Source organism: Mustela lutreola, chromosome 2, assembly GCF_030435805.1.
Source record: "Mustela lutreola isolate mMusLut2 chromosome 2, mMusLut2.pri, whole genome shotgun sequence".
NCBI classification, from domain to species: domain Eukaryota; kingdom Metazoa; phylum Chordata; class Mammalia; order Carnivora; family Mustelidae; genus Mustela; species Mustela lutreola.
The window spans coordinates 167,122,804-167,135,420 of record NC_081291.1 but is presented as its reverse complement, the minus strand read 5'-3'; positions in this window follow the sequence as shown (position 1 = coordinate 167,135,420).

The following is a 12,617-nucleotide window of genomic DNA, read 5'->3' as shown; positions in this document are numbered from 1 at the left end:
TTAATGATAAAAAGTGAAAAACCTACTACAAAAAACATCACTGGGGCACACCTTATATTTTGACTAGGATTATTTCAAAACACCCACAAATCAGACACCCAGGACCCTAAAAGAAAGTGCTATTTTATTTATCTCCTTTTATGAAATTTCTCTGATTTCAGTCACATTATGGTTTTAATTTAAAAAAAACGAATTAACAGTATCCCTTATCGAAGCTGAAACTTAGAAAAATTTTCTTAAGGAATACATAACATTAAAGAAGTATGAAAAGCATAAAGGACCAAGTTGAATTCACTATTTGAATGGGAAGAGGAAGCTGAATGCTAAGTATTTTCTTTTAAATAAATTGAGTAGCATTTCCTATTTATGTGTGGGAAGTTAATGGCAATCTGATAGGTCAATTTAAGTTTCTAATGTGAAGCATTGTTCCAGGCTTGAAGGAATTGGGGTCAGAGAATACAGACTCTTTCTTTATCAAGCCATAGATCATGCAATGACAGCCCATGTGAACACAGCGCGCATCTTCAGAATCTCAAGGCTGTAAGAAGGTCAGCATGTGGCACTGTGCCCTTTGTTTCCTCTTAGCTTAGAAACTTTTGTGGGTAACAATGTGAGAAAAAAAAATTAAAAATGACCTCTGTCACAAGGAAAAAATTCCCTTGGCCTTTTTGAAGTAATCATTATCCTTCAATGTATACTAATCATTTGGCCAATTCTCCACTCTCACACATTAAACGTCCAGCAAAAACTGATAAGGTGAAAGGAAAATATTAACCTCACCCTTTCCCACCTATGAAGGTAGTGACAGGAAATGCAATTAATGAATTAAGAACTTTGTTAAAAGAACACCATAACCAGTAAAATTCAGGCTTTCCAGAGCTGAACTGTCAATAGCAGTGTCGTGGCACTGTCAACAAGGATTCCCGTGACAATTCCCAAGGAAAACATTTAAAAAAAATAAATAAATAAAGCAATTTAGTGTCTACACAAATTATGTGCTGTTTTTGGTTTTAGAATTTTTTTTTTTTTTAAACCAGAAAAGCTCCAATGGCCCTTCAGATCGATAGGAAGACTTACGTATAATGCTGTCTCCCAAAGTGTGTCAAATGAAACAGCTTCATGGAATGTTCCCAGCTGTGACAGGAAGAAATAGCCCTGTGATTAAAGGCTGGATGACTAAAATGTCTTTACTACTGGGATTCTCTGACTCCTTCCTATGTCAATGTGCATTATTAAATCAAGAGGGAATAGGATGTGGCATTTTCCCGCTTTGCTTAACTATAGAACTCATTTTAATAAGGTGTAGGGTAAATTTCCAGGAAGTCTGATTTAAACATTTAAAAAAGAGAGGGGGGGAAAAGAAAAACACGAAACCATAAATATGAAGCAGCTCACTGTGAGTCCGCTCAAACAGTGTGAGGGTTTTTTGTGTTGTTGTTTTTAATTTACACAGAAACTACAAATTCTTCAATGTCAAGGTACATTTGAGTTTGAAAAAATAAGATTTTTAAAGGAAACATGTTTTTCCAGCTTTCTTCTTAATTTCCTTAAACATCATGCAAGTAATAAAATATTTTTCTGAAAGTAGACCTTTGTCTGAAGTTAAAACATGACAGAATTTAAAGTGACCTATTTTAAAAACATAATTACTCAGAAGACAAATGCATGAAATGGGAAAAAAATACCACAAAGCATAAGTAAATCAGAACTTAAAAAAGAATCTGGCTATTTTACCACCCTTAATCTTCTATTAGCATCCCAAATAAAGGCAATCATTTAAAATATAAATTTTTTTGTAATTATTTTTCACCAATGTTTAAGGAATAGAAACTAAAAGTGTACTTGACCCTAATCTGGTTACAGATATTGACTATCCTTTGAAAATGTTCATCTCAAAATTTGGTGTTTTATCTGTTTTCTATAAAATGAGATGAAACAGCATCTATGGTTATAGACACTAGTTTGAGAAATATTATGCATAATTTATAATCCTTTTAAAATTTACATATATCACAGAATTCTCCTGAAGATACCTTTCTTTGTAATAAAATTTTGACTGTATTCCAGTCATATTCAAATGTAAACATTTATATAAATAAACAGCAACTTCCAAAATGATTTCACAGGTGACACAAGAGAGTTGACCCGTTTGAAAGTAGCTGAGAGGAGGAAGGTTTTACAGAAGAGCGGGTGTGAGAGTGAAAGAAGGTGCAGCATGAGCGCGGTAAGGGTCAGAGAAGCTGGACATGTCTGTGCGGCAGGGAGAAGAGTGACTAGGGACTTAAATATTCTGTGCCTTATTAGCAACGAGATAAAATATAAAGGTGCTCTCTGGCTTAGGACCGGAAGTTACAGACCACATGTTCTCCCTGTCCACTTCTATCAAATTCAGAGCACAATGTATCCTTGATATCTTTTCACATATCTTCACCAGTATTCGAGCAACAAGTAATTTATTTTGCAAATCATGGTTAATGAAAGAGAAAAGAAAGTATGAAAAAGTCTATGAAAGGGGAACATTTCTTATTTTCTTGCATAAATAACCAAGGCGAAAAGAAGATTCGAATGTTTGGATCTCAAAGAGTCCTCCTATCAGTTGGAATTTGAAAAGGTGTCCCAAATAGTTACATAAATGTCACACCAAATACCCAAATGCTTTTCTCATTCTGACCCCTGCTTTCCCACCCACCCACACCCTATTCTTATTGGTTCTGTAGGGAATTGGATAAGTACATCAATTTCTTTGTTCACCTTTAAAAAAATAAATTAAACATACATTAGTTTAATATCACAGTCAACTATACATTAGGATATCAATTCAGTTAGGATTCTCTTGGCCATAAGGAATTAAAATCCTCTCCCAGACTAACTCCGTCATGAAAACATTTATTATGTCACATAATAAGATGTCCGGAGGTGGGGAGATTCTGGGACTGGTCAATGCAGCAGATCAATGATAACATCAGGATGCCAGGTTCCTTCCTCTTTTCAGTTCAGCTGTCCCCAATATTGGCTCTACCTTAGATACAGAACAGTATGGCAACCAGAATTTTGGAAAACATATCCAGACATGACAATGCTTTGAGATACTATTTTCCATGGTGGAATTGTCTTAGAAGAGAGGGAAACTTATTCCAGATCCTCCTAGAAAAGCTGCCCTCATGTCACATTGGCCAAATTGGTTCCTTAACTCAAAGAGTCCCTGGAATTGTCGTAAATCCAATGTGTCCACTACAGAAACTGGAGGTGTGATCAGCTTTTCCAGAGGTACAGGGCTGGTCGGGGAAGCGACAAATATCTAGAAATAATTTTTTAAAAGATTCTTTCTTTTAAAAGAAGAGGAAGAAAGGGAAGAAAGAATGAAAGCCAAGCAGAAAGAAACCAGCAGTGTCCCCCACATGTATGCATGATTGTTTATGTTTTTAAAGATAAAATGATATATCTCTGGAACTTGCATAGTAACACCAAAGAAAGCTTAAGTTAAGTTGAATATCTGAATAAAACAGCCCATATTTGCATAATTTTCCTCTTCTGAGAAGGCCAGTAAACTCCCAGGAATTCAGTTTCTGGAAACCTCATTTCTTAAGCATTTGCTCTGGCATCCTGGTTCTTTCCTGCAAACAACCTACTACATAGATCCTCACAATAACTCACTTAAGAATGATGGCAGTGCTCTCAGGCAGTTAATCTCGACTGCTTCCCGAAGAAAGAGAAACTGATAGAGTCATCCTGGTGGCTCCCAGAGGTCTGCGGTGGTGGTGTTTCCCGTGAGCTCATGAGAGCTCCCACAAGTACTGATCCATCCAGGGTCCCTTTCTTGGCCTGACAACGGGTCCTTTACTGTTAGTAGTAAATCCCTATTAAGTTGTCATAGTTAGTTAATGTGTCGGTGGGTAAACTCAGCATTAAGAGTGAGATTTAAAAAATAACTTTCTCTCTGAGAATCAGATTTAAAAGAAGTGAGAGGGGAAATTAACTTTCATTTTCCACGGCACGTGAGACTAGAGGCCCCTCGAAGATTTGATGAGTTCAGAAGTGTTGCCAAGTGGCGATGACAAACTACTTACTATCAGAGCATGAGGAGGATCTCAATGTGCCCAAAAGGTAAGGAGAGGGTAACCGCAGGTCTCTGCCTGCTTCAGCCTTTTGTCCCACCCTAGCGTCAGCCCAGGTCGTGAGGGTGATTTTAAACTCAATAACTCTTAGAAATTTTTCTGGGAGAGCTGATGGATATTGGTGAGATGAAGTGTGTATTTGCCTCGTAGTATTAGTCTCCATTCTGGGAACTGAGAGGGTCAATTGAAGTAGGGGTTGCCAGCAGTGGCACAGGGCACTGCTATAGGTTTAACTGGAGAAAAGAGTAGATAAGAGGAAAGAAACCAAAAGGAGAGAGGACTTTCAGTACCTGTGAGAATTCCGTGCAACCTTAAGAAACAAATATTTAAGGTAAAGGATAAAGGAAAGTTTGCACCCTCCTTTACATTCTGGTCGATCATAAGTGACGTGAAATCCATGATGGTTCAAGTCTATGAACCTCCCCAGGGCATTATAGGGAGGTGGACAAACAACGACAAAGACACTTCACTCAAGTGTCAAATTCCACCTACTTTCAAAGTTCAGTTCTGACTCTAAGATCAAGGAGAGCATGCACAGGTGGTTTTCTCTTTGCATCTAGGAAGAATTTACCCTTTTGCAACCTCTTTGGTATAGAGAGAATAATGTTTACTCTGTTCTCTAAGAGAAAGGTAGGTGCCTCCACAGACAACCCTACAGTTCAGCTTGGTTGCAGAACACTGGCCAAGTAACAGCTTTAGTGCTAAGCAAACCACAACTGCATCATCTTCATCTTTTCTATGGGTCAGGAAGCAGAAACTTCCAAAGATTTCCTGTTAAGAAAGACTGATAGGGGTACTTGAATACCTATCTATAGCGTCATAGTATAGGGTGAGATCAATAGGTCTAGCTGCACAAAATCTCTCCAATTAAAGCAATATTTTAACTTCAACTTTGTACCAGGTCAGAGGTAAATGTTGTTACCTAAGAAACATCGGCTGCCATGATGTTCATTCAGTGATTAGCAAATGTTTATTAAGCACATGGTGCTTCATGCCTGTAATTGTTACAGGTGTTGTAGGTACATTGTTAAACAAAACTAACCTTTTATGCAGCTAAATGAATCAAGAAAAAAAAAATATTTCTGGAGCCTATCCTAAAGAAAGCTTTAGGTCCATATAAAGAATGGTCTTATATCCAAAGATATTTCTATCTGAATCGTTCAGAACATATTTAAGAAAGAGAACCCAGTTCAATGATAAAACAAGCCATGCAGTGTAAATGCAAGCAAATAATTCAAATGGCTATTAATAAAATTATTAAGCAGTTTTATTTATTTTTTTAAAGATTTTATTTATTTGGCAGAGAGAGAGCGCAAGAGCAGGAACACAAGCAGGGGGAGTGGGAGAGGGAGAAGCAGGCTTCCCGTGGAGCTCTTAAGCAGTTTTAATACAGTATAAACAAAACCTGCAGTTAAAAGCCAGTGGGTGATCCATGGTTATCTCCCCATAGCCCGACTCAGGCATTCCCATTCTACAGAGAAGGAAGAAGAAGGGATATAATTGTGCAAGATCATCCAGCCACCACGTGTTAGGCCAGACTTTTTCCCAAGTAAAATGGTGCATCTTTCCACCTCAGGCTGGACCCCAAGGCCCTTTACTCCTTCCTTTTGTCCATCCCCCATTTCTCCACCTTCATCCATAACTATTCTGAGCAAGTATTAGTGCACTTACACAAATCCACCATGAATTGTAAACATCAACGTAAAGACTGTTAGGATGGCTAAGATTTTTTGCAGTTAAGTATCACTTGCATTGATGGGGTCCATGATCAAAGGAGCGAGACTGATACAAAGCGAAGGTCAAGCAAAGCTTCAGTTCGCACAAGCACCAAGAATCAAACCTACCGGCGGGGCCCTCTCTTAGGGAGAGAGAGACCACCCCCAGCTTCACAGACTAGCTCTTATAGAGCAAAGGCCATGTGGTTGAGCCTGACCAATGAGATTGTCTCCACCTGGCCTGATTCGTCCTTGTATTTGGGGTCTGTTATCAGGGACTGGTCAATCATATTTTGCTGGTTTCCCAGACTTGCTTGTAAGTAAGTTCCTTATTGGGGGTAGGGAGGGGGCAGGGTTTAAGTTTTACTGCACAAACAACAAAATGGCTGTTTAACCGAGATGGAGTCGCTCTGGCTAAGTAGGCCCCTACAGAATTAAGCTTAGTTCTAAAGAAATAAAAAAATAAAGAGTTTAGTTCTCCAGACTGTTTCAACTTTAAGATGCAAACTAGTTAATGCTAAAGAACAACCCTCCAGACATATTCCACGGCCGACCCGCAGTTGCTCCTCAGAGTGCTAACTATTTGTAGCTTGTTCCCAGAGCCACTACTTACACCCAGACCCTGGGCGCTTGAGTTTTCTAAAGATGTGGAATAGTCTGTGTTCGGAGCCTCTAGGCTCCCCATCCTAGACAGCTGTTCCCTACCACCAACAAGCCCATGCTTACCTCTTGATTGCCACTCCTCCTTTCAGATTTGAGGACATCTTCTGTCAAAACAGCTCATTCCTGTTTTTAGCTTGGAGGTCAGTTGTTCTCTCACTCACCATGCATTTAGAATGAGAGCTTGTTAAAACAGCCCCAACCTGGACTTTCAAGATTCAGTTCGTTTAGGGTAGGGCTAGAGAATTTGCATTACTAACAAGTGCCGAGGTGCCCCAGCTGCACTTTGAGAACCGCTACTCTAGGTCAGTGATTCTCAACCCTGGCTACCTATTTGAGTCCTCTGAAGAGATTTTTAAAATAGAAATATCTAATTTCTCCAGAGATTCTGATTCAGATGCCAGGCTAGGGTAGGGACCGGGCATCATACACTGTTCTTTAAATGTCCTAGATGTTTCTACACCTATGAGAATAGGAAATATTTTTAAATGGTGCTAATACCAATTGGTGGCCAGAAACTGAATCTCTCATACTTTGCCGAGGGGATTTGAAAATGTTGTGACAGTTTCTTTAAAAACGAAACATCCACTTAACATCCACTACAGTAATTACATTCCAGAACACTTACCCCAGAGAAACGAACATATGTTCACACCAAAACCTGTACATAAGAGTTCATAGCAGTTTTAATTTTAATAGCTCCAAAATAAAAACAACCAAGATGTTCGTTGACAAGTGAACAGTTCAACAAACTGTGATATCTCTGTATCAAAGAATATTATTCAGCAATCAAAAGGAATGAACTGTTGATGAAGGCAACAACTTGGATAGATCTCAAGGGTGTTATTGTGCTGAGTTAAATAAAAAAGGCCAATCTCAAAAGCCACATACTCTCTGAGCCCATGGATTTAACATGTTTGAAGTGACGGCGTTGTGGACGTGATAAACAGATTAGTATTGTCCAGTATTGAAAATACTGGGGGGAATTAAGTGACTATAAGGGGGCAGCACAAAGGAAATCTTAGTGATGATGGAATGTTCCTCTCTCCTAGTTGTGGTGGCGGTTAGAGGAATCAGCACGTGATGAGTGACATGGACCCATATGCACAGATGGTAACAACCTCAATCTCCTTTCTTGGATATTATACCATAATTTTATAAGATGAAACCATTTGGGGAAAACTGTGACATATATGTGGACCATCTCTCTTCTCTCTACTCCTCTGCTTCTTCCTGTGAATCTGTAAGTATTTCAAAATGGAAAGTTACAAAAATCCTTCCCTGTACAACCGGAGTTTAGAAACACAAACATGACACTGGCTGAGGACAATCCTGAGCCCATCCCTATGCTATTGTTTCAAGCTTTCTTTCTTGAGACCCTTGCATAACTCTGCGCATATCTGGCTCAAATCCATTGCTTCCCCTTTTATAGTTCCCTAAATTGGTTGATCTTCCAGACAATGTTGTAGGGAATTAACTGTTATCTCCTGTCAGGAGAAAAAACTGGGGGATATCTATCAAGGCCCTTAAAAACATTCTTCTGCCCACTATTTCCAGTCCAACAATCTATACTAAAGAAAATACAGGGATACAAGTGTTACTGCAATTCTAAACACAAAAGCAAAAAAATTGAATGCAAACTAAGTAGCTAAATAAATGTGGCTACATCCAAATGTTAAAATGAAGCATGCTCTTAAAACACAGTTGTTGAGAAATATTTAGTCAGTGTCATAAAAAATGACAGCAAAACTGTGTATGGATTTTTCTCTCAATTACGTTAATTAGTATTTGCAAAGAAAGCATGCTAAAATGCAAATAGAAATATTTTGAGTGATTGGATTATAAGTGATTTTGGATTTTCTTTTTTTCTATATTTTCTAATTTTATACAATGAGCATGAGTTTTTTTAATTAAAATAATGCTGTCAAAGGCAAATATGGCTTATGAGTCACATCTATAAACTTTTAGATGCTTGAAAAGAAAACCTTGATAGAAACTAGATCTACTTCTGTCCACACTTTATTTCAGCCTCCCTTCTAAACCTCTGGATTCTTCCAGCTAACACAAGCTCATACTTTGTTTTCCAAACGTAAGATGATGGCCCTTTATTCTGGCTATCCCATCACTCATCTCACCAAACCCTTAGCCTACACCGCTACCATTCTGCCGTCTGATGCCAGGACAGTATTGCCTTCCTCCATCTTCTCAGATGCAAGAATACTAAAATTAGTTAAAAGAGACAAAGGGAGAAAGATTTTCTGTTTTTATCTAAATAAAAATCTTCCAGAAATATTGAGAAATAGACCAATAGCTCTTGGCTGCCAATAAATATTCCTTTAAGTGAATATGATTATGATTTAGAAACACATTTTACATGCCATGGTATTTTATTATCAACTCCTCTCCTTCTATAATCAAGTTTCTCTCTGACAGTGTGACCTATCCTATTGAAGTGCCTTAATAACAAAAAGTGTTTGTGTTTTACTTTTCCTAGATTCAAGTTTTATGTTTGAAAAAGAGTACAAAATGAAGTTATCTGTATCTCCTTAATTTGATTATATTCTACCTATCAAAATATTTATATTAATCTCATTAAAATATGAGTAACTGTTTTTATGGTGGTTGATTTTACAGCATTCCCTGGAGTTCCTTTAAGTGCCTTCCCTTGTAGATTGTCTAGATTATAGATCACCACACTGCTGTCCTTCACATCCCCTCATTCGTCTTAATAATCGAAAGATCTTCCCGTAATTACAGTTCAGAAATATGCTCTCTGTTGGAGCATTGCACGTCTGAATCTTTTATTTTAACCATCTGAGAAACACGTATACACAAAAATGCCACAGAGTAACCACCGGTCCCAAATCTAGTTCAGCTTCCACAGACACTGTGTCATCTTGACAGATCATCATCCCCCATGTTGCCATACGTATTAAATGAAAACACTGGACCACATGATCTCTAACGGCTCTCTGATGGAGTCCATCCTGTTTTCTGAATTTAAGATGCTTCTGAACTCTGCGTAGAAACAGAAGCCTGGAGACCCTCACCGTTGCCGTCCATTTCCCAGCGGCTTGGATCTTGAATAGGCTTATTTTGAGAAGCAAGATAAAATAAGAGACTATATGGTCTTCAGACACTAAAACCAGATTCCTATCAACTCTAAACTGTACAGAAATGTTCTGAGAAATATTATAATTTAAGTTCAAATTTAAGTTCAAATCAGGTTCACAGGTTCTATCCTTGGAGAGAATTATACTCTCCATACACTTAAACACTTATACTAACTGTAAGGAGTCTGGGGACGAATTTGGAGTTAGTTTGGGGCTGATGGACAGTTGTTTGACAAGACCACAGTGAAACCTCAGAGAATGTTGTAAACACTCCAGGTAAGTGAACTTATGGGGCACTTCCATTATAAGTGCTTCAGCAACTGCCTAAAGACTTTTCCTTGTTCTTTAATTTGATGATGATTGAAAACCATCCATGAGAAATCTAGAAAAAGGGAGAGCCAAGAGTCTGCACCTGACAGACTGGTTAACTTAGATTGCAACCCAGAGCAAACTTTTTATTTAAAGTGAGTTAAAACTTTGAAAAATTTTAAATGAAGAAAAACAAGTCAGAATGAAGTTATGGGAGTTAAAATTTATGCCAAGTTGTATTTTTAGTTTATCTTTCCAATTATTAATATAATGAATTATTAACAATTAATAATTATCAGCAAGCACTTATTATCTACATTGTATATTGATTTGTGTTAGAGTACATGTAATCAGGAAGACATTACATATTCATTTAATGAGACAATCTTTCTATAAATATTTATAAAATTTCTGCAATACTAAAAACATTATGTAAGGTGAAACATGAATCTTAAGTAAATAGCAATAATATCTAACAATTATGGAATGTCATACACAGTTAGAGCACTGTCATAATATACATATATATTAGCTCATTAAATGTATTAATGAGCTGTATATATAATTAATCTTAAATATACATTAGTCTTTCTAGTAACCTCATGATATTATTAGTATTATTATCCTCATTTTACAAGTAAGAAAACTGAGCCATAGACTGTTAACAGCCTTGCCTAGAGTCTAGGTCCCAAATCTATTATTTGGCATAAGCTGTGAGTTGAAAGTCTCAGCCTCTTAACTACCACAATACAAGTATTACATTGAAACATGAAACTGCAGTTTTTATTGGTCAGAATGGTTGAATATCATCAATTTCAACCATATAGGTTTCCATGCACAAATCAGTTCTCCTAACAGCTAGGCTATAGGAACTTAGAGGTGATAGAAATAACCAAGGGACAGCTGTTCCAAAGAAAGTTTCATGGAATAGAAATTAATGTCAGCTTTAAAAGACAAGACTTGGATTTAAGAAAGGAGGTGGTGTTTTCTAGAAAAGAGGATGACATACACCCAGCCATGAGTTAAAAATGCATCCGTGTTGGGGCACCTGGATGGCTCAGTGGGTTGAGCCTCTGTCTTTGGCTCGGGTCATGATCTCAGGGTCTGGGATCGAGCCCCGAGTCAGGCTCTCTGCTCAGCGGGGAGCCTGCTTCCTCCCCTCTCTCTGCCTGCCTCTCTGCCTACTTGTGATCTCTGTCTGTCAAATAAATAAATAAAATCTTTAAAAAAAAAAAAAAAGCATCTGTGTCTTCTATAAGCATTGAGTTTCACTTGGTTCCTGCTATGGAAGTCATTTCTTGCCTAATTTCCATATTCCAGTCACCTCCAGTACCACCACTAGCTAATGGTTCTAAACAGGGGTGTAATGGGTTGAATTGTGTTCCCTCAAAATTCACATGTTGAAGTCTTAACCTCCAGTACTCAGAATATCACCTTATTTGGAAATTGGTGTGTTGCAAATAAAACTGTTGTAGTTAAGATGAAGTCATTAGGGTGGACCTCAAACATTATGACCAGATTCCTTAATAAAAGGGGAAATTCGACACAGAGATACCCACATAGGAAGAATGCACAGGGAGATGAAGGCAGAGATTGAAGATGAGGTGCAGAAATGCTTCTCTAGGCCAAGGAACACTACAGATTGTCAGCAAATGATTAACAGGTAGGCCAGATACATGGAACACATTTTCCTTAGAAAGCAATCAATGCTGCTGACCCCTTGACCTTGGAACTCCTAGCCTTCAGAACTGTGAGACAAAAAATTTCTCTAAAGTTACTCAGTTTATGGTACTTTACCATGGCAGCCTTAGCAAACTACATGAGAGGAAATACAAGGAGTCTTACATCCTCTGCTAATTATTTGGGTGTCCTTACCCTTCCTCCCTCCCCCAACATGAACCCTGGGAAGAGTCACAGGAATCCTTTTGACCTTTAAATTCTGAGTCTTTATCAGCATATCAGTGCTTCTGTCTCAATGTTTTATCATTGGCCAGTAACCCAAGCTGTCTCCTTTAAACATTCTAACTTATTCCAAATTACATATTTTTGTGGTATAAGAAGCTACTACTCTTTCTCAGCATCAGCATTTTTATCTCCTGATTTAAGAGTTGTTTGTAAACCATACAGATACGTAAGACATGATTTTATGGTAACATTTGTCTATCTAGAAAAATTCAGATTCCTTCTAAATATAACCACTTCTGAGTTTTAAAAAGAATGTACCACAATTTCCTGAGGCAATGCCAAAATAAGAGCATAAATATATAGCAAACATTATTTAATACTTTTGACAGTTATTTTTAAAAGCAAATCTACTGTATTGCCTCATTTAATCCTTACAACAAACTGTGAAGTGAGTTCTGTGATTATCCTGTGGGAAGTGAAGCACAGAGATAGAGGAATTTACTCATAGTCATACAGCTAGTAGTGTTCTAATCAGGATAAAAAAAGGGAGGGGGTGTTTATTAAGTGCCTGCTGCATACACAACACTGTGTATTCTAGTTTCATAGCTTATCTCCTTTAATTTCTCCTAATGTTGTATGTGTAAGTCATGATTATGTTTGTTTGTTTGTTTTCAAGATTGAGCAACTGAGGCTTGGAGAGTTTAGACAACACATCCTGTTTTATGTTGTCAGTAATTTTCATTCTTTTCTTCAGTCTTCCCGCTGGTGTTCCTTACCACTCCTATACACACTGTCCCTAA